Source organism: Monodon monoceros, unplaced genomic scaffold (genome assembly GCF_005190385.1).
Source record: "Monodon monoceros isolate NGI ecotype Baffin Bay Population unplaced genomic scaffold, NGI_Narwhal_1 Super_Scaffold_5, whole genome shotgun sequence".
NCBI classification, from domain to species: Eukaryota; Metazoa; Chordata; class Mammalia; order Artiodactyla; family Monodontidae; genus Monodon; species Monodon monoceros.
This window is the reverse complement of record NW_021703782.1, coordinates 106,976,017-106,988,364: the sequence shown is the minus strand read 5'-3', so window position 1 is coordinate 106,988,364 and position 12,348 is coordinate 106,976,017.

Sequence of the window (12,348 nt, the reverse complement as noted above, 5' to 3'; positions counted from 1 at the left end):
CACTGTGGCACTTTCCTGAGGACTGGCCTTGACCCCCAGCAGAGGAGAGGCTCTTTATTTACCCAATGTCTGAACCCTGACAGTCACTGGGTTGTGAGGCAGGGGAAGGGGCGTCCCTTACAAGGCCTGTGGTTTGAGTGAAGAAAACAATTGCGTAAAAATGGAGAGCCTTACCACATTCCAGGTCCTGTCCCCGCCTGAGTCATGCTTGAGGAGGGGGAGGATAAAGCCAGAAAGCCGGAGCCGGAAGCCCCTGGGATTGCAGGCTGGCCAGGGCCTCCGGTGTGATGTCACCCAAGTCATCGCCTGTGAGCTCAGGCAGAGGGGTCTGGGGCCAGGGTGAGAGGCAGGACGAAGGGCTGAGGCTGGCTCAGAGGAACTCCAGGCCTGGGTTGGAGAGAGGTCACTGGGTCGAGCGTCTGCCTTGGAGAGAGCCCCAAACCCCTCCCAATGTTGGGGCGCCTCTGACATGACCCCTGTGTCCCCAGCACCCGGCACAGTTCCTGGCACACTTAAGCACTCAGGGTTCAGGGGCTGAATGGACGAATCAATGAATGAATGAATGAATGAGGGAGCAAGGAACCTCTGCTGTGCACCCTGGTCTCCCACTTTAATTCTGCAAACTTCAGAAGTGACTGCTCTTGGGGTACTTCCCTGGCGGCCCAGTGGTTAGGACTCCGTGCTTCCAATTCAGGGGACACGGGTTCAATCCCTGTTCGGGAAACTTAGATCCCACAAGCCTTGTGGCACGGCCAAAAATATAAATTAAAAAAAAAAAAAAAGACTGTTCTTGGGAATTCACCGGGGTTCCAGTGGTTAGGACTCCACGCTCTCACTGCCGAGGGCCCAGGTTCAATCCCGGGTCGGGGAACTAATATCTCATAAGCCACATGGCACAGCCAAAAAAAAAAAAAAATAACACTGTTCTTGGGCTTTACGTGTCCCTGGTTCCCATGATGGCTGGTCTGGCATTCTGGTCACAGGCCAGCATTTTCACCAGCTCCGTACACAGCTGGGGAATGACAGACAACTGGGTGCAGAATGGCCTCTGGCCAGGAGGAAGCTGCACTTTTTCCCTTAGCGCCAAAACTGTGTCATTCCCAGGGCTGGAGGGCATCGCTCATGATGGGACAGGAGGGGCAGGGCCTCCCAAGGTGGTTAAAACGGAGAAGCCTGGGTCCCTGGCTGCAGGTTGTGCGGGGACAATGGGAGTGGAGGCAGCAAGGGACATTTCTGGTCCTTTCCTGGCTCCAAACTCAGAAGCTTCTGGAACACCACCCCTCAGTGCTCTGGGCTGAGCAGTCGATAATAGCACATGTGCTACCTGCCTGCAGTTCTGAGACACACAGTCCAGATTGGAAACTGGAGATTGGGGGGAAGGTCAGAGGATCCAGCTGGGCCCGTGGAAGATCAGCTTCGTGTGGGTATCAGCCCCTTCTCAGCCAAGTCCTTTGCTCCCCCCCTGGGCTCTCTGAAGAGTCTTTTTCACATACCAGTGCAGTGATGTGTATATATCACTGTGGTTTAGCATGGAAATTGATCAAATCACTTCACTCCTCTGAACCTCGACTTCCTCATCTCTAAAATGGGGACAAGGAAGACAGTGGGCTAATATTGGGCACAGTATCTGGCAGCTAAAGTCAGCTCTTATTCGTGGATGGATCTAGAAACTGTCCTACAGAGTGAAGTAAGTCAGAAAGAGAAAAACAAATATCGTATATTAATGCATGTATGTGGAACCTAGAAAAATGGTACAGATGAACCGGTTTGCAGGGCAGAAGTTGAGACACAGATGTAGGGAACAAACGAACATATGGACACCAAGGGGGGAAAGCAGCGCGGGGGGGGGGGGATGGTGGTGTGCTGAATTGGGAGATTGGGATTGACACGTATACACTGATGTGTATAAAATGGATAACTAATAAGAACCTGCTGTATAAAAAAATAAAATTAAATTTAAAATTAAAAAAATAAATAAAAATAAAGTTAGCTCTTATTATTGTGAATCTTGTTATATAATGATTATTATTTTGTCACTTAGTTTACTGCCCTGCTTGTGTTCCCAGCCCAAGGTGAAGCTCTGTCTCTCAGCTGCCCTGTCCGGGAGGGAGGAGCCTGTTCTCTTTGCCAGGTCTTACTCTTGTCTCAGAGCCAAATTGTGTCTGTTCATCCCCGGGGTCTCACCCCCTCCCACAGTGCTGGTCGGTCTCATCTCTCAGCTGCTGCCGCCAACATGCTTAACAGTGACACACTGTTGAGCCCTAGTGGCCCTAGTGGCCTTTGATGGGTCCACATGGCCAGAATCTTGCCCAGAGAATGGCCTGGCAGGAAAAATGCAGTGAGGAGGGGGCTGCTGGCTGCGAGAGGCTGGTCTGGGTCAAGTCTGTGCTCTTCTGTGTTAGGGAGGATCTGACTCTTGGGACGAGGTGAGAGCAGGGAGGCCTTCACGGTGGAGGAGTTAGGGTCGGGTGGTGGGCAGGGAAGCAGTGAGAGGCTTACATAGAAAATGTCGTCTAACCCTACTATACCCAGAGGACAAGCAGGATCTGAAATGGGCTTCTGTGGGGCCTTGGCTTCCCGTGGACACCGGCGCCCAGTAGAGCAGGTGGCCGACCAGTGCTAACTAGCTTGGGTTGGTGGTAGGTTGTTTTCTCGTTGCTAGGGCAGAGCCGCACTGAGGATTCTGGGATAGAGGGACTTACGGCGAGGATGCTGCGGTACAAGGGGAACTTCTCAGGCGGGACACGGAAACACAGGTTTCCCAGGATACCAGGGCTGGATAGGACCCGAAGCAGATTCATGGAGGGGCCTGGTTGTCAACGTTCTTTGATCTGTTCCTGCTGCTTGCATCCCACTCCTCGGGCGCTGAGTTCAGACTCCTCTCAGTGGTCTGGGCTCCTGCACCATGCCCACCTTTCTATCTCTCTCGGTATCTTCTGTTCACACCTGGGAAGCACCTGTTTGAGCGGAGCTACCCCAGCAGCGGATTTCATTGGCTGTTGGCTAGCTTCCCATTGGCTGCCTGTGGTCAGGTGCTCTCTGCCGTCCAATCAGCTATGGCCATGGTGGCCCTACCTCAGGAATTGCCTGGGACTGCCTCCCTGCGGGAGATGTCTCTACCTGTGTGTGTGTGGACGGGAGGTGGGAAGGACCCCTTGCAGGGGCTCAGTGAAGTCCCGCATTCTGGGCTTGTCAAGTACACCCACTGGCTTCCAACCAGTCAATCAGGTTCCTGGGCAATCCAGCAAACCCCCAAGGCTCCCCCACCCCGACCACCTGTTTTCTTCTTCACCTGGTACACACACATCATTATGCATGGTTCTTATCCTGTTGTAAAGTAATTAGTTTAATACCAGTCTCGACCCCCACTGGACTGACAACTGGAGAGCAGGTGGCCCTTCACACACACATCCCCGGCCCCCGGGCTCTGCCTCTGGAATTAGACTGGCTCAGTTGAACAAACCAATATGAACACCACCAGCAGCAGTGGCAGTTTATATTTAATGCCAGTCACAATGCTACATGCTACCTGGATTACCTCAGTAATCCTCGGAGGAAGGTCTGTTCTCACGCCCATTTTAGAGATGGGGAAAGCGAGGCTTGGAGAGGGGAAGTATGTTGCTCAGAGAGGAAGCAGTGGTGCCCAACAGTGACCAGCACTGGCTCAGACCTGTGCTCCTTCAGCCGCTGAGCCCTGGTGGCAGGTTACTTGGCATCTCCAGGCCTCAGTTTTACTTTCTCCAAAAGTAGGATAAGAGGATTTAACATACGAAGTGGTCACAGAAAATCAGCGCTTTTCAAACTAAAACTCAACCCGTGGGTTGGCATTATTGTCACAGATAGGAAGTGGATTTTTGCTGTTCTCTTGGTAATAAATTGGGGTTTTCAGAGTTAAATTTTAAGTCCAGCTTGCTTGAAATCATCCCCAGATTTGGGCACATACCTCACAGGCAGCTTCGACAGCTTGATTCACAGGTCTTCGGGTCTGAACTGAAAGGCTCAAGTTTCACCCGAGATCCTAATCACATCTGTGACCTTTGTACCACGTGCCTTAAAGAAATAAAAAACCAGAAAGACAAGTTCTAGAACACTTTATGTAGAGATAAAGTGAATCTCCTTTATGCACTGTCCATATGGCAGTCTCAAGCCAGGTATGGTCCTTGAGCTCCTGAAATGTGGAGCTCCAAACTTAGTTGTGCCATGAGTGTAGAATTCATAGCTAATTTTGAAGACCTAATGTGAAAAAAAGTTAAATATCTAATTAATAATTTTAAAATATTAATGACGTTAAAATGATGATATTTTGGATCTAGTGGGTTAAGTAAGATATATTATTAGAGTAGACTGAACAATGTCCCCCAAAGATATCAAGTCCTAACCCCTGGAACCTGTAAATGTTACCGTAATGGAAAAGGTGTCTTTCTTTGCAATTGTGATTCAGTTAAAGATCTTGAGATGACGAGATTATCCTGGATTATCCAGGTAAACCCTAAATGTAATCACATGTATCCTCATAAGTGGGAGAAAGAGGGAGGTGTGACATAGACACACAGAGAAGGGGAGGAGAAGGCAGTGAGGCTGGTCGTGGTCATGAAGACAGAGACCGGAGTGATGCTGCCACAAGCCAAGGAATGCCAGCAGCCACCAGAAGCTGGAAGGCGCAAGGAGCAGATTCTCTCCTTGAGGCTGTGGTGGGGAGCGCAGCCCTGCTGTCACCTTGGTTTCAGATTTCTTGCCTCCAGAACCGTAAGAGAATAAATTTCTGTTAAGTCACCAAGTTTCTGGTGATTTGTTAGTGTCCTCAGGGAACTCAAAGAATTGTTGAAATTAATTTCATTGTTTCATTTTATTGTTTTTAACACAGCTACTAGAAAAATTTTAATTACGTATGTGGCTTGCACTTGTGGTGACCTTGGACCTTTCTCACTCTTCTTTAACCATAAGGGGAGGAAGCCACCTCCCTTCTCTGCCTCCTTGTCTGTAAACAAGGCATTGAACCGGGACAGCACTTCTCATCCACAGTCCTTGGGTCTTTGGGGGTCCAGGAAGGTGTCTGTAGATTTATTTTCAGGTTGGCAGTACCAGTTAAATAAATCTTTAGTTTTGGGCTGGATTATATGAGATCCAACCAGCAGTTACACGTGTCCTGTGGACATGCAAACACTTTTAAAAGCACAGAAAGGCATTTTATTAGTTTCCTGGAGCTTCTGTGACAAATTACCACCAACTGGGTGGCTTAAACAACAGAATTTTATTCTCTCATAGTTCTGGAAGCCAGAGGTCTGAAATCCAGGTGTTGGCAGGGTTGGTTCCCTCTGGGGGAATCTCTTCCAGGCCTCTCTCCCAGCCTCTGGTGTCACTGGCAGCCCTTGGCGTTCCTTGGCTTGTGGCCGCACCCCTACAATCTCTGCGTCCACCAGAGACGCAGAGATTGGCCTTTCCCTCTGAGTCTGAATCTCCCTCTCTGTTTTCTTATAAGGACACCAGCCATTGACTTAATTACGTGTGCAAAGACGCTCTATGTCTTAATTTTATGTGTCAACTTGGCTAGCCACTGGGAGCCCAGATTAAACATTATTTCTGAGTGGATCTGTGACACTGTTTCCGAATGAGATTAGCATTAGAATCAGTGGACTCAGTAAAGTAGGACACCCCCCCCCAGCGTAGGTGGGCTTCATCCAATCCTCAGGGCTTGAATAGAATCAAAGACAGAGGAAGGAGGAATTCACCCCATTTTTCCTGCCTCACTGCCTCACTAATCTCCCCCAGCCCTTGGACTGAGATTTTCACCATTGACTTCCCTGGTTCTCAGGCCTTTGGGCTTGGGCTGAACTACACCACCCGCTTTCCCAAGTCTCAAGCTTGCAGATGGCAGGCCGTGGGACTTCTCAGCCTCTATAATCATATGAACTAATTTCTCATAAAGAAAAATCCCTCTAGATGGATAGATAGATAGACAATCTCTCTATATATAGATTATATATAGATAGATTATATCTATATCTATATAGTCATATAATCTCTCTCTCAATCAAATCAATAGGATTTGATTGATTCTGTTTTTGATTTTGTTTTTCTCTGGAAAACCCTGACTAATACAGACCCTATTTCCAAGTAAGGTCACATTCACAGGTGGGTTAGGACTCGGACGTCTTTTGTGGGGACACTATCCAACACACTACAGACATGTTACCTCTGTCTTTGATAGAGGCTGGACTGCAAAGGGAATTAGAGCAGGAGCTCTGCAACTGCGTGGTTCTGGATTTGAATTCTCCACTTGTGTTCTCATTACTATGGTTGTTTTTTGGCCCTTGAACCTCAGGAATCCTCTATGATAATCGGAGGTCATGGTGTTATGAGTAATTACCCCCAGAAGATTGTTGTGAGGCCTCTCATTAGCTCTTTTTAAAAAATTACATTATTTATTTATTTATTTTTGGTTGTGCCGGGTCTTAGTTGCCGCAGGAGGGCTACTTAGCTGCGGCTCCAGGGCTCCTTAGTTGTGCCCTGTGAACTCTTAGTTACGGCATGCATGTGGGATCTAGTTCCCTGACCAGGGATCGAAACTGGGCCCCCTGCATTGGGAGCACTGAGTCTTATCCACTGCGCCACCAGAGAAGTCCCTCTCATTAGCTCTTAGGGTAAGTTACTCAGATGGTCCATACCTCAATTTTCTCATCTGTAAAATGGGAATAACAGTACCTACCTCAATGGGTTGTTATGAATTTGTTGTTATGAATTTTAAATAAGTTTAATATTTCCCGGGCACATGGTGAATGTCAGATAATAGCATTTAATAATGCTATTATTAAAAAGTAATCATGATGCCTGGCTCAGGGGAAGTACTAAACAATGCTAGCTGCTATTATGGTTCACGTTATTTATCATGAGATGTTGGCATCCTGAAAGGCCCTATTAAGTTCTGATGTTATCCTTTCTCTGGCTTTCATGAGGACATGGCTTCTTCCCTCAGCTAAGTCACCCTGAGCTCAGAACCAGGGCCAGCTTCATGCAGTCACACAGGCTCAGTTTAATGCTCTTAAAGTCTGAGGCATACAGCGTTTCCTTTGGGGAAGATGAAAAAGTTTTAGAGAGGGTTGGTGGTGATGGTTGCACGACAATATGAATGTACTTGGTGCCACTGAATTGTACACTTTAAGATGGCTAGTTTTACGTTAAAAAGAAAAGCCGTCTCATTTACGTTAAAAAGGGTGGCTGTCTCATTCACGGCTGTATTGAAAATCGTAATAACGTCTGATCAAGGGGCTTTGCGTTGTCATTTTGCACTGGGCCCCCGCAAACTGTGCAGCCAGACCTACTTGGAGTCACAGCGCTTCCCGTGTTTGTAGCAGTGAGGGGTGAATTTCCCACTCTGGTCTGAGCTGGCTCAGCGGCACAGGGGGTGATGGCCCCTCTAAGAGGGACCTTTCCGAACTGGGTCGTGGCGGCTGGAAAACATGGGCTCCAAGGATGAGCTGACAGGGCAGCCGTTGTTTCACCTGGAAGAGGGGATTTGGCGTGGACACTGCGTATCCTCCAATTTCTGAAAGGCAGTGGGGAAAAGAAGGGAACGCGAGTATTCTCTGTGGCCCCAGAGGGCAGATATAGCATAAGGTAGGAATTTTAAACAAGGAGAGTTGTGCAAGAAGGGGATGGCTGGCTTCAGTTCAAACCTCAGCTCTGCCTGGGGGCTAAGGCATGGGCTCTGTCTTCGGGCAGCTCCACCTCTGCCCAGATCTGTGACCATAGAGAAGGTCATTTGTAGCCCTGAGCCAATTTTCCCACCTAGGAAATGGGGCTGATAACGCTCCCTAATACAGGGTGAGATGCTAAAGATAAAACAAGGCAAGTTTACAGGTACAGCTATTGTTGCTATTGTTATTAGTATTGGAAGGTAGTGAGTTCCCCAGACTGGCAGGGTTCTAGCTGAGATGGATCAACAGGGAGCTGCAGAGCCGACCCTTGCATCAGAGCTAAAGGAAGAAGTTCCCACTTCGCCCCCTTTCGGCATCTGGTGTATTTGGATGAGTAGTTTAAAAACCTGCAGTCGTAAAATACTGTCATGGTGACAAAGGCAGCGAGGGAAAGGGGGTGGTGTTTTCTGTGGAGCAGAGGAAGGTTTGGGTCCTGGAGGCTGCTGAAGAAGTGGGAGGGGGTCCCGTTGTACTTGACTTTGAAAACCTCAGCCAGCTGTCCCCGGAGCCATCCCACGCTGAACACGATCCCAGGAATGCAAGAGCTCCCCTCCAAGGGCCTCCTAGGAAATGGGTTCCTGATGTGTCTGAGAGCAAGACACCGGAAACAGCGTCAGTGGGTGGCGTGCGTGTGAGAGCGAGGTTGCTTGTGCCACTTGATGTGCGGACAGCCCGGGCAGGTGAGGGTCTTGGCCCTCGCTGATCCCGGAGTCTCTGCCTAGAGTCACACTTGGGGTGACTGCTGCTTCCCTGGAAATGCCTTGGCAGGGATTTGTGCTGAGACAGACGTTCCTCCTCTCCCTCCTCCCCCATCTGCCTCTCCTGTTGTTTGTGTCATGTCCCCAAACTGTATCCAGGAAATACTCCTGCCTGACCGCAGCTCTGCTCACAGTAACAGGATCTGAGACCCAGAGGCCGAGGAGCGGCGAGCAGATGGGCTCCATCAAGGGCCACGCTTCGTCAGAGCTTGGAATGGCCAGAAGGGTGTTTCTCTCCCCTGAGAAGGGAGGAGAGGACGGGCACCACAGCTAGCCCCAGAATTCACCAGCATCTCACACGCACATTCAGGTGGTCCAACTTTTGACAAATATTCACCCAGCACAGCTTTATGCAGACACCCCGTTAGGTGTGTAAACATAGCCGTGAACGAGACAGCTGCCCTGGCTTTTCTTTTTCTTTTTAACGTAAAACTAGCCATCTTAAAATGTGCAATTCAGTGGCATCAAGTACATTCATACTGTTGTGCAAACATCACCACCAACCCTCTCTAAAACTTTTTCATCTTCCCCAAAGGAAACCCTGTATGCCTCAAGCCATCACTGCCATTCCCCCCTCTGCCTACACCCTGGCCACCGTCAATCTGCTTTCTGTTTCTATGGATTTGCCTATTCCGGACATTTCATATAAATAGAATCATACGATAGATGGATTTTTGTGAGTGGCTTCTTTCTCTTAGCTTGATGTTTTTCAGGTTCATCCACATGTAGCCGGTATCAGTATGTCATTCCTTTTTGTTTGTTTGTGGTTTTTTTTTCTTTTTGCCCATGCCACACGGCACGTGGAATCTTAGTTCCCCGACAAGGGATCGAACCCACACCCCCTGCAATGGAGGCGCGGAGACCTAACCACTGGACCGCCAGGAAGTTCCCCCCAGGCTCCACATCTCTAAAATGGGTCTAACAGTCATCTCTCCTCAGGACTGAATACCATGGCGTCTGTGATTAGGCCAGTGTTGGGTATGAGGGCAATGCCCCAACGACCTTGGGGCCATCATCCCACGTCACTGCTGTCCTTAGTGGGATGGCATCATCCCTGAAGGGAGTCTTAGCTGCCTCAGGAATGGGTTTCAGGGTCAGGCTGGGCTTGGGAGCCCAGGCAGACAGCTTGGCAAGAAGCCTCAAATCAGCCTGGTTCACTGATGGGCAGCTTCCAGTCTTAACCATTTATCCTTGTCAGTAAATGTCAGCGTCTGTGTTTCTACACTGCTGGGTGAGTGTCTGTGCTGTTAACGTGCAAACTAACCAAATTTAAAATCATGCCTTCTTTTCCTGTCCTAACTGAATGGTTATCAAAGGCAGGTACCCTGGGGCAATGCCCCAGTTACCTTGTTCTGGTCCCAACCTGCCTGGCAGCCAGTGCCACTCAGAGACACAGAGTCCTCTTCCCTGGCTCTCCCGCTCGTCAGGCAGGAGAGACAGCCAGGCTCCCCCAGGGGAATTCCAAGAAGTAAGCAGGCGGCAGTCAGAATACAAAACCAAACTCTGGAGCTTTTTACTCATCTTGGGCTAGACTCTTTGGGTTACAAAAAAAAGAAATCCAAGTCAAATGAGCTTAATTCAGTTCAATTCAACAAATTACAGTTGCGTCTGTATGTCAGGCATGGGACCAATGCTTGTGGTCCATCAGTAAACAAAAGAGACCCCGGCCCCGGAAAGCCAGGCATTGGTAAGGATGCGAAATAAATTATACGATGTGTCAGTGAGTGACATGTGCTATGGAAAGAAGAGAGAAAGTGAAGGCAGGGAAGCGGCGCCGGAGTGCTGGGGGTGGGGACAGGTTGCAGAACTGATTTAAGGTGATCAGGGTTGGGCCGCATCAGGAAGCTGAGATTTGAGTAAAGACTCGAAGATGAGTTGTCAACCCAGTGGATGGCTGGGGGAAGAGAATTCCAGGCAGAGGGATCAGAGAAAGGACAGTGTCTGGCATGTTTGAGGACCAGCAAGGAGGGCGGTGTGGCTGGGCTGAATGAATGAGGGGAGGAAGGAGAAGAGGGGTTCCGAGAGAACCAGATGGGGACCAGATGGGATAGGGCCGTGGGCCGTGGGCCAAACTCTGGCTTTTGCTCTGAGTGAGATGGGAGCCGCCGCGGAGTTTGGAGCAGAGGAGGAATGTGATTTAGTTTTGTTGAAGCTAAAAAGGAAATGCCTAGACTCCTGGGCCTGGGTGAGTCAGAGATTGGGGCCTCTTTGTTTCCTTGAGAATACAGCCTCCTCTATGCGGGGAGAGGGAATGGCTGCGCACTGCTTCAGGCAAACAGCAGGCCAGGGTCCCGTCCTGGAGCCTAGAGGGATTTCTCCATCAGTGTCAGAACGTAAACTCCCAGGGAAGTTCTCTGATTGGCTCTGCTTGGACCAATCGCAGTGCCCAGATGTCAGGAACATTGTGATTGGCTGGTCTGTGTCACATGGCTGCCCCACACTAAGAAGATGCAGTAGTCTGGCTGCCCCACCAGGGTTACAGGCAATCGGGGTGCAAGGAAAGGAAAGGAAGGTTGTGATTTCCCACAGGAAGGTAGAAAGGAGAGCTGAGGTGGCAGACAAAAACAACAGTCCTTCCTTGAATTGCTCATCCCAAGGGGAGCCCAGGGTCCCCACCTGGTGGACCTCTGACCCAGGAGGGTCTGCAGAGCCATCAGAAAGCACTCACTCATCTCCATTTGCCTCTCCCATAGACCACATACCACATTTCTCAAACATTGCTTCTCTGAGGAGGCTTGATGCCGCGGTGATGCCTACAACACAAATCTGACCTAAAAGGTCACTTCAGTGACAGTGATTTTTATCACCGCGTTTCCTCATCCCTGGCTGGAGAGAGCCCCAGCAGTATTCACTGAGGTCAGGAACCGGTGGCGAGGTGGAGCAACTTCCTCCTCTCTCTAAGCCTCCTCTGAAGTCACAGACAATTAAACAGCGTGCAGAGCCGGGTCTCTGATCCTCAGGAAATGCCGAGGAGGGTGAGCTGGAAGAAGGCTCAGGCATGGCAGCTGCTCTCTGCTCAGGGTGGTAGAATTGGGACGGGAGAAATTTGTGGGGTTTTTTTTTACTACAGTATAGTAACACATTCTGATTATACGGCTCGGTGAATTTTTATGTGCATATCCACCTGTGTAACTGTCACCCGGGTCAAGACATAAAACATTTCCAACGTCCAGGAGGCCTCCTCCCGGGGTGGTCTCAGGGCCTTCTCTTGTCCTCTTTCTTTTTTTTTAATTTTTTTTTTAAATTTGGCCACACCTCTTGGCTTGCTGGATCTTAGTTCTCTAACCAGGGATTGAACCAGAGCCCTAAGTAGTGAAAGCTCGGAGTCCTAACCACTGGACCACCAGGGAATTCCCTCTCTTGCCGTCATTTCTGTGCAGGTACCAGTGTATTTTCTGGGGGCCTTGGGGCCAGGCCCACAGTGAGCACTCCCATCCCCGACACTGTCCCCGCCCCTGCCCTGCAAGGCAGGGCAGGGGTGGGGGCACCGATCCCATTTTACATGCAAAGAACGTTACTGGAGCTCAGAGAAAAGTAACACCACCGTCACCATCTCCACCAAAAACAACAAGGGAAGCTCCACTGACTGAGGAAGGCTGTAGGGAAATTCTTGGCGGAAGATCAGAGAAGGGTTTGTTATCCTTACCGGGCCCTGGCTTAGCTGGTTCATTTCAGCAGACGATGAAGAAAAGATTCCTATCACAAAGTCACACACACGGGTCAGAAGGGCCTCCCTACGAAGTCCCTCTTATTCTCCGCTGTGGGTAACAGTAGGTAATCATGTGATCCTTGCCCGTACTGGTTTTCCCAGCCTCTGCTGGGGAGGTTTCTATCTTGCTGTTTTAGAAGACCAAACAGAGCAGAGCACGCCCCCTGGTCCAAGGAGGGATGAACAC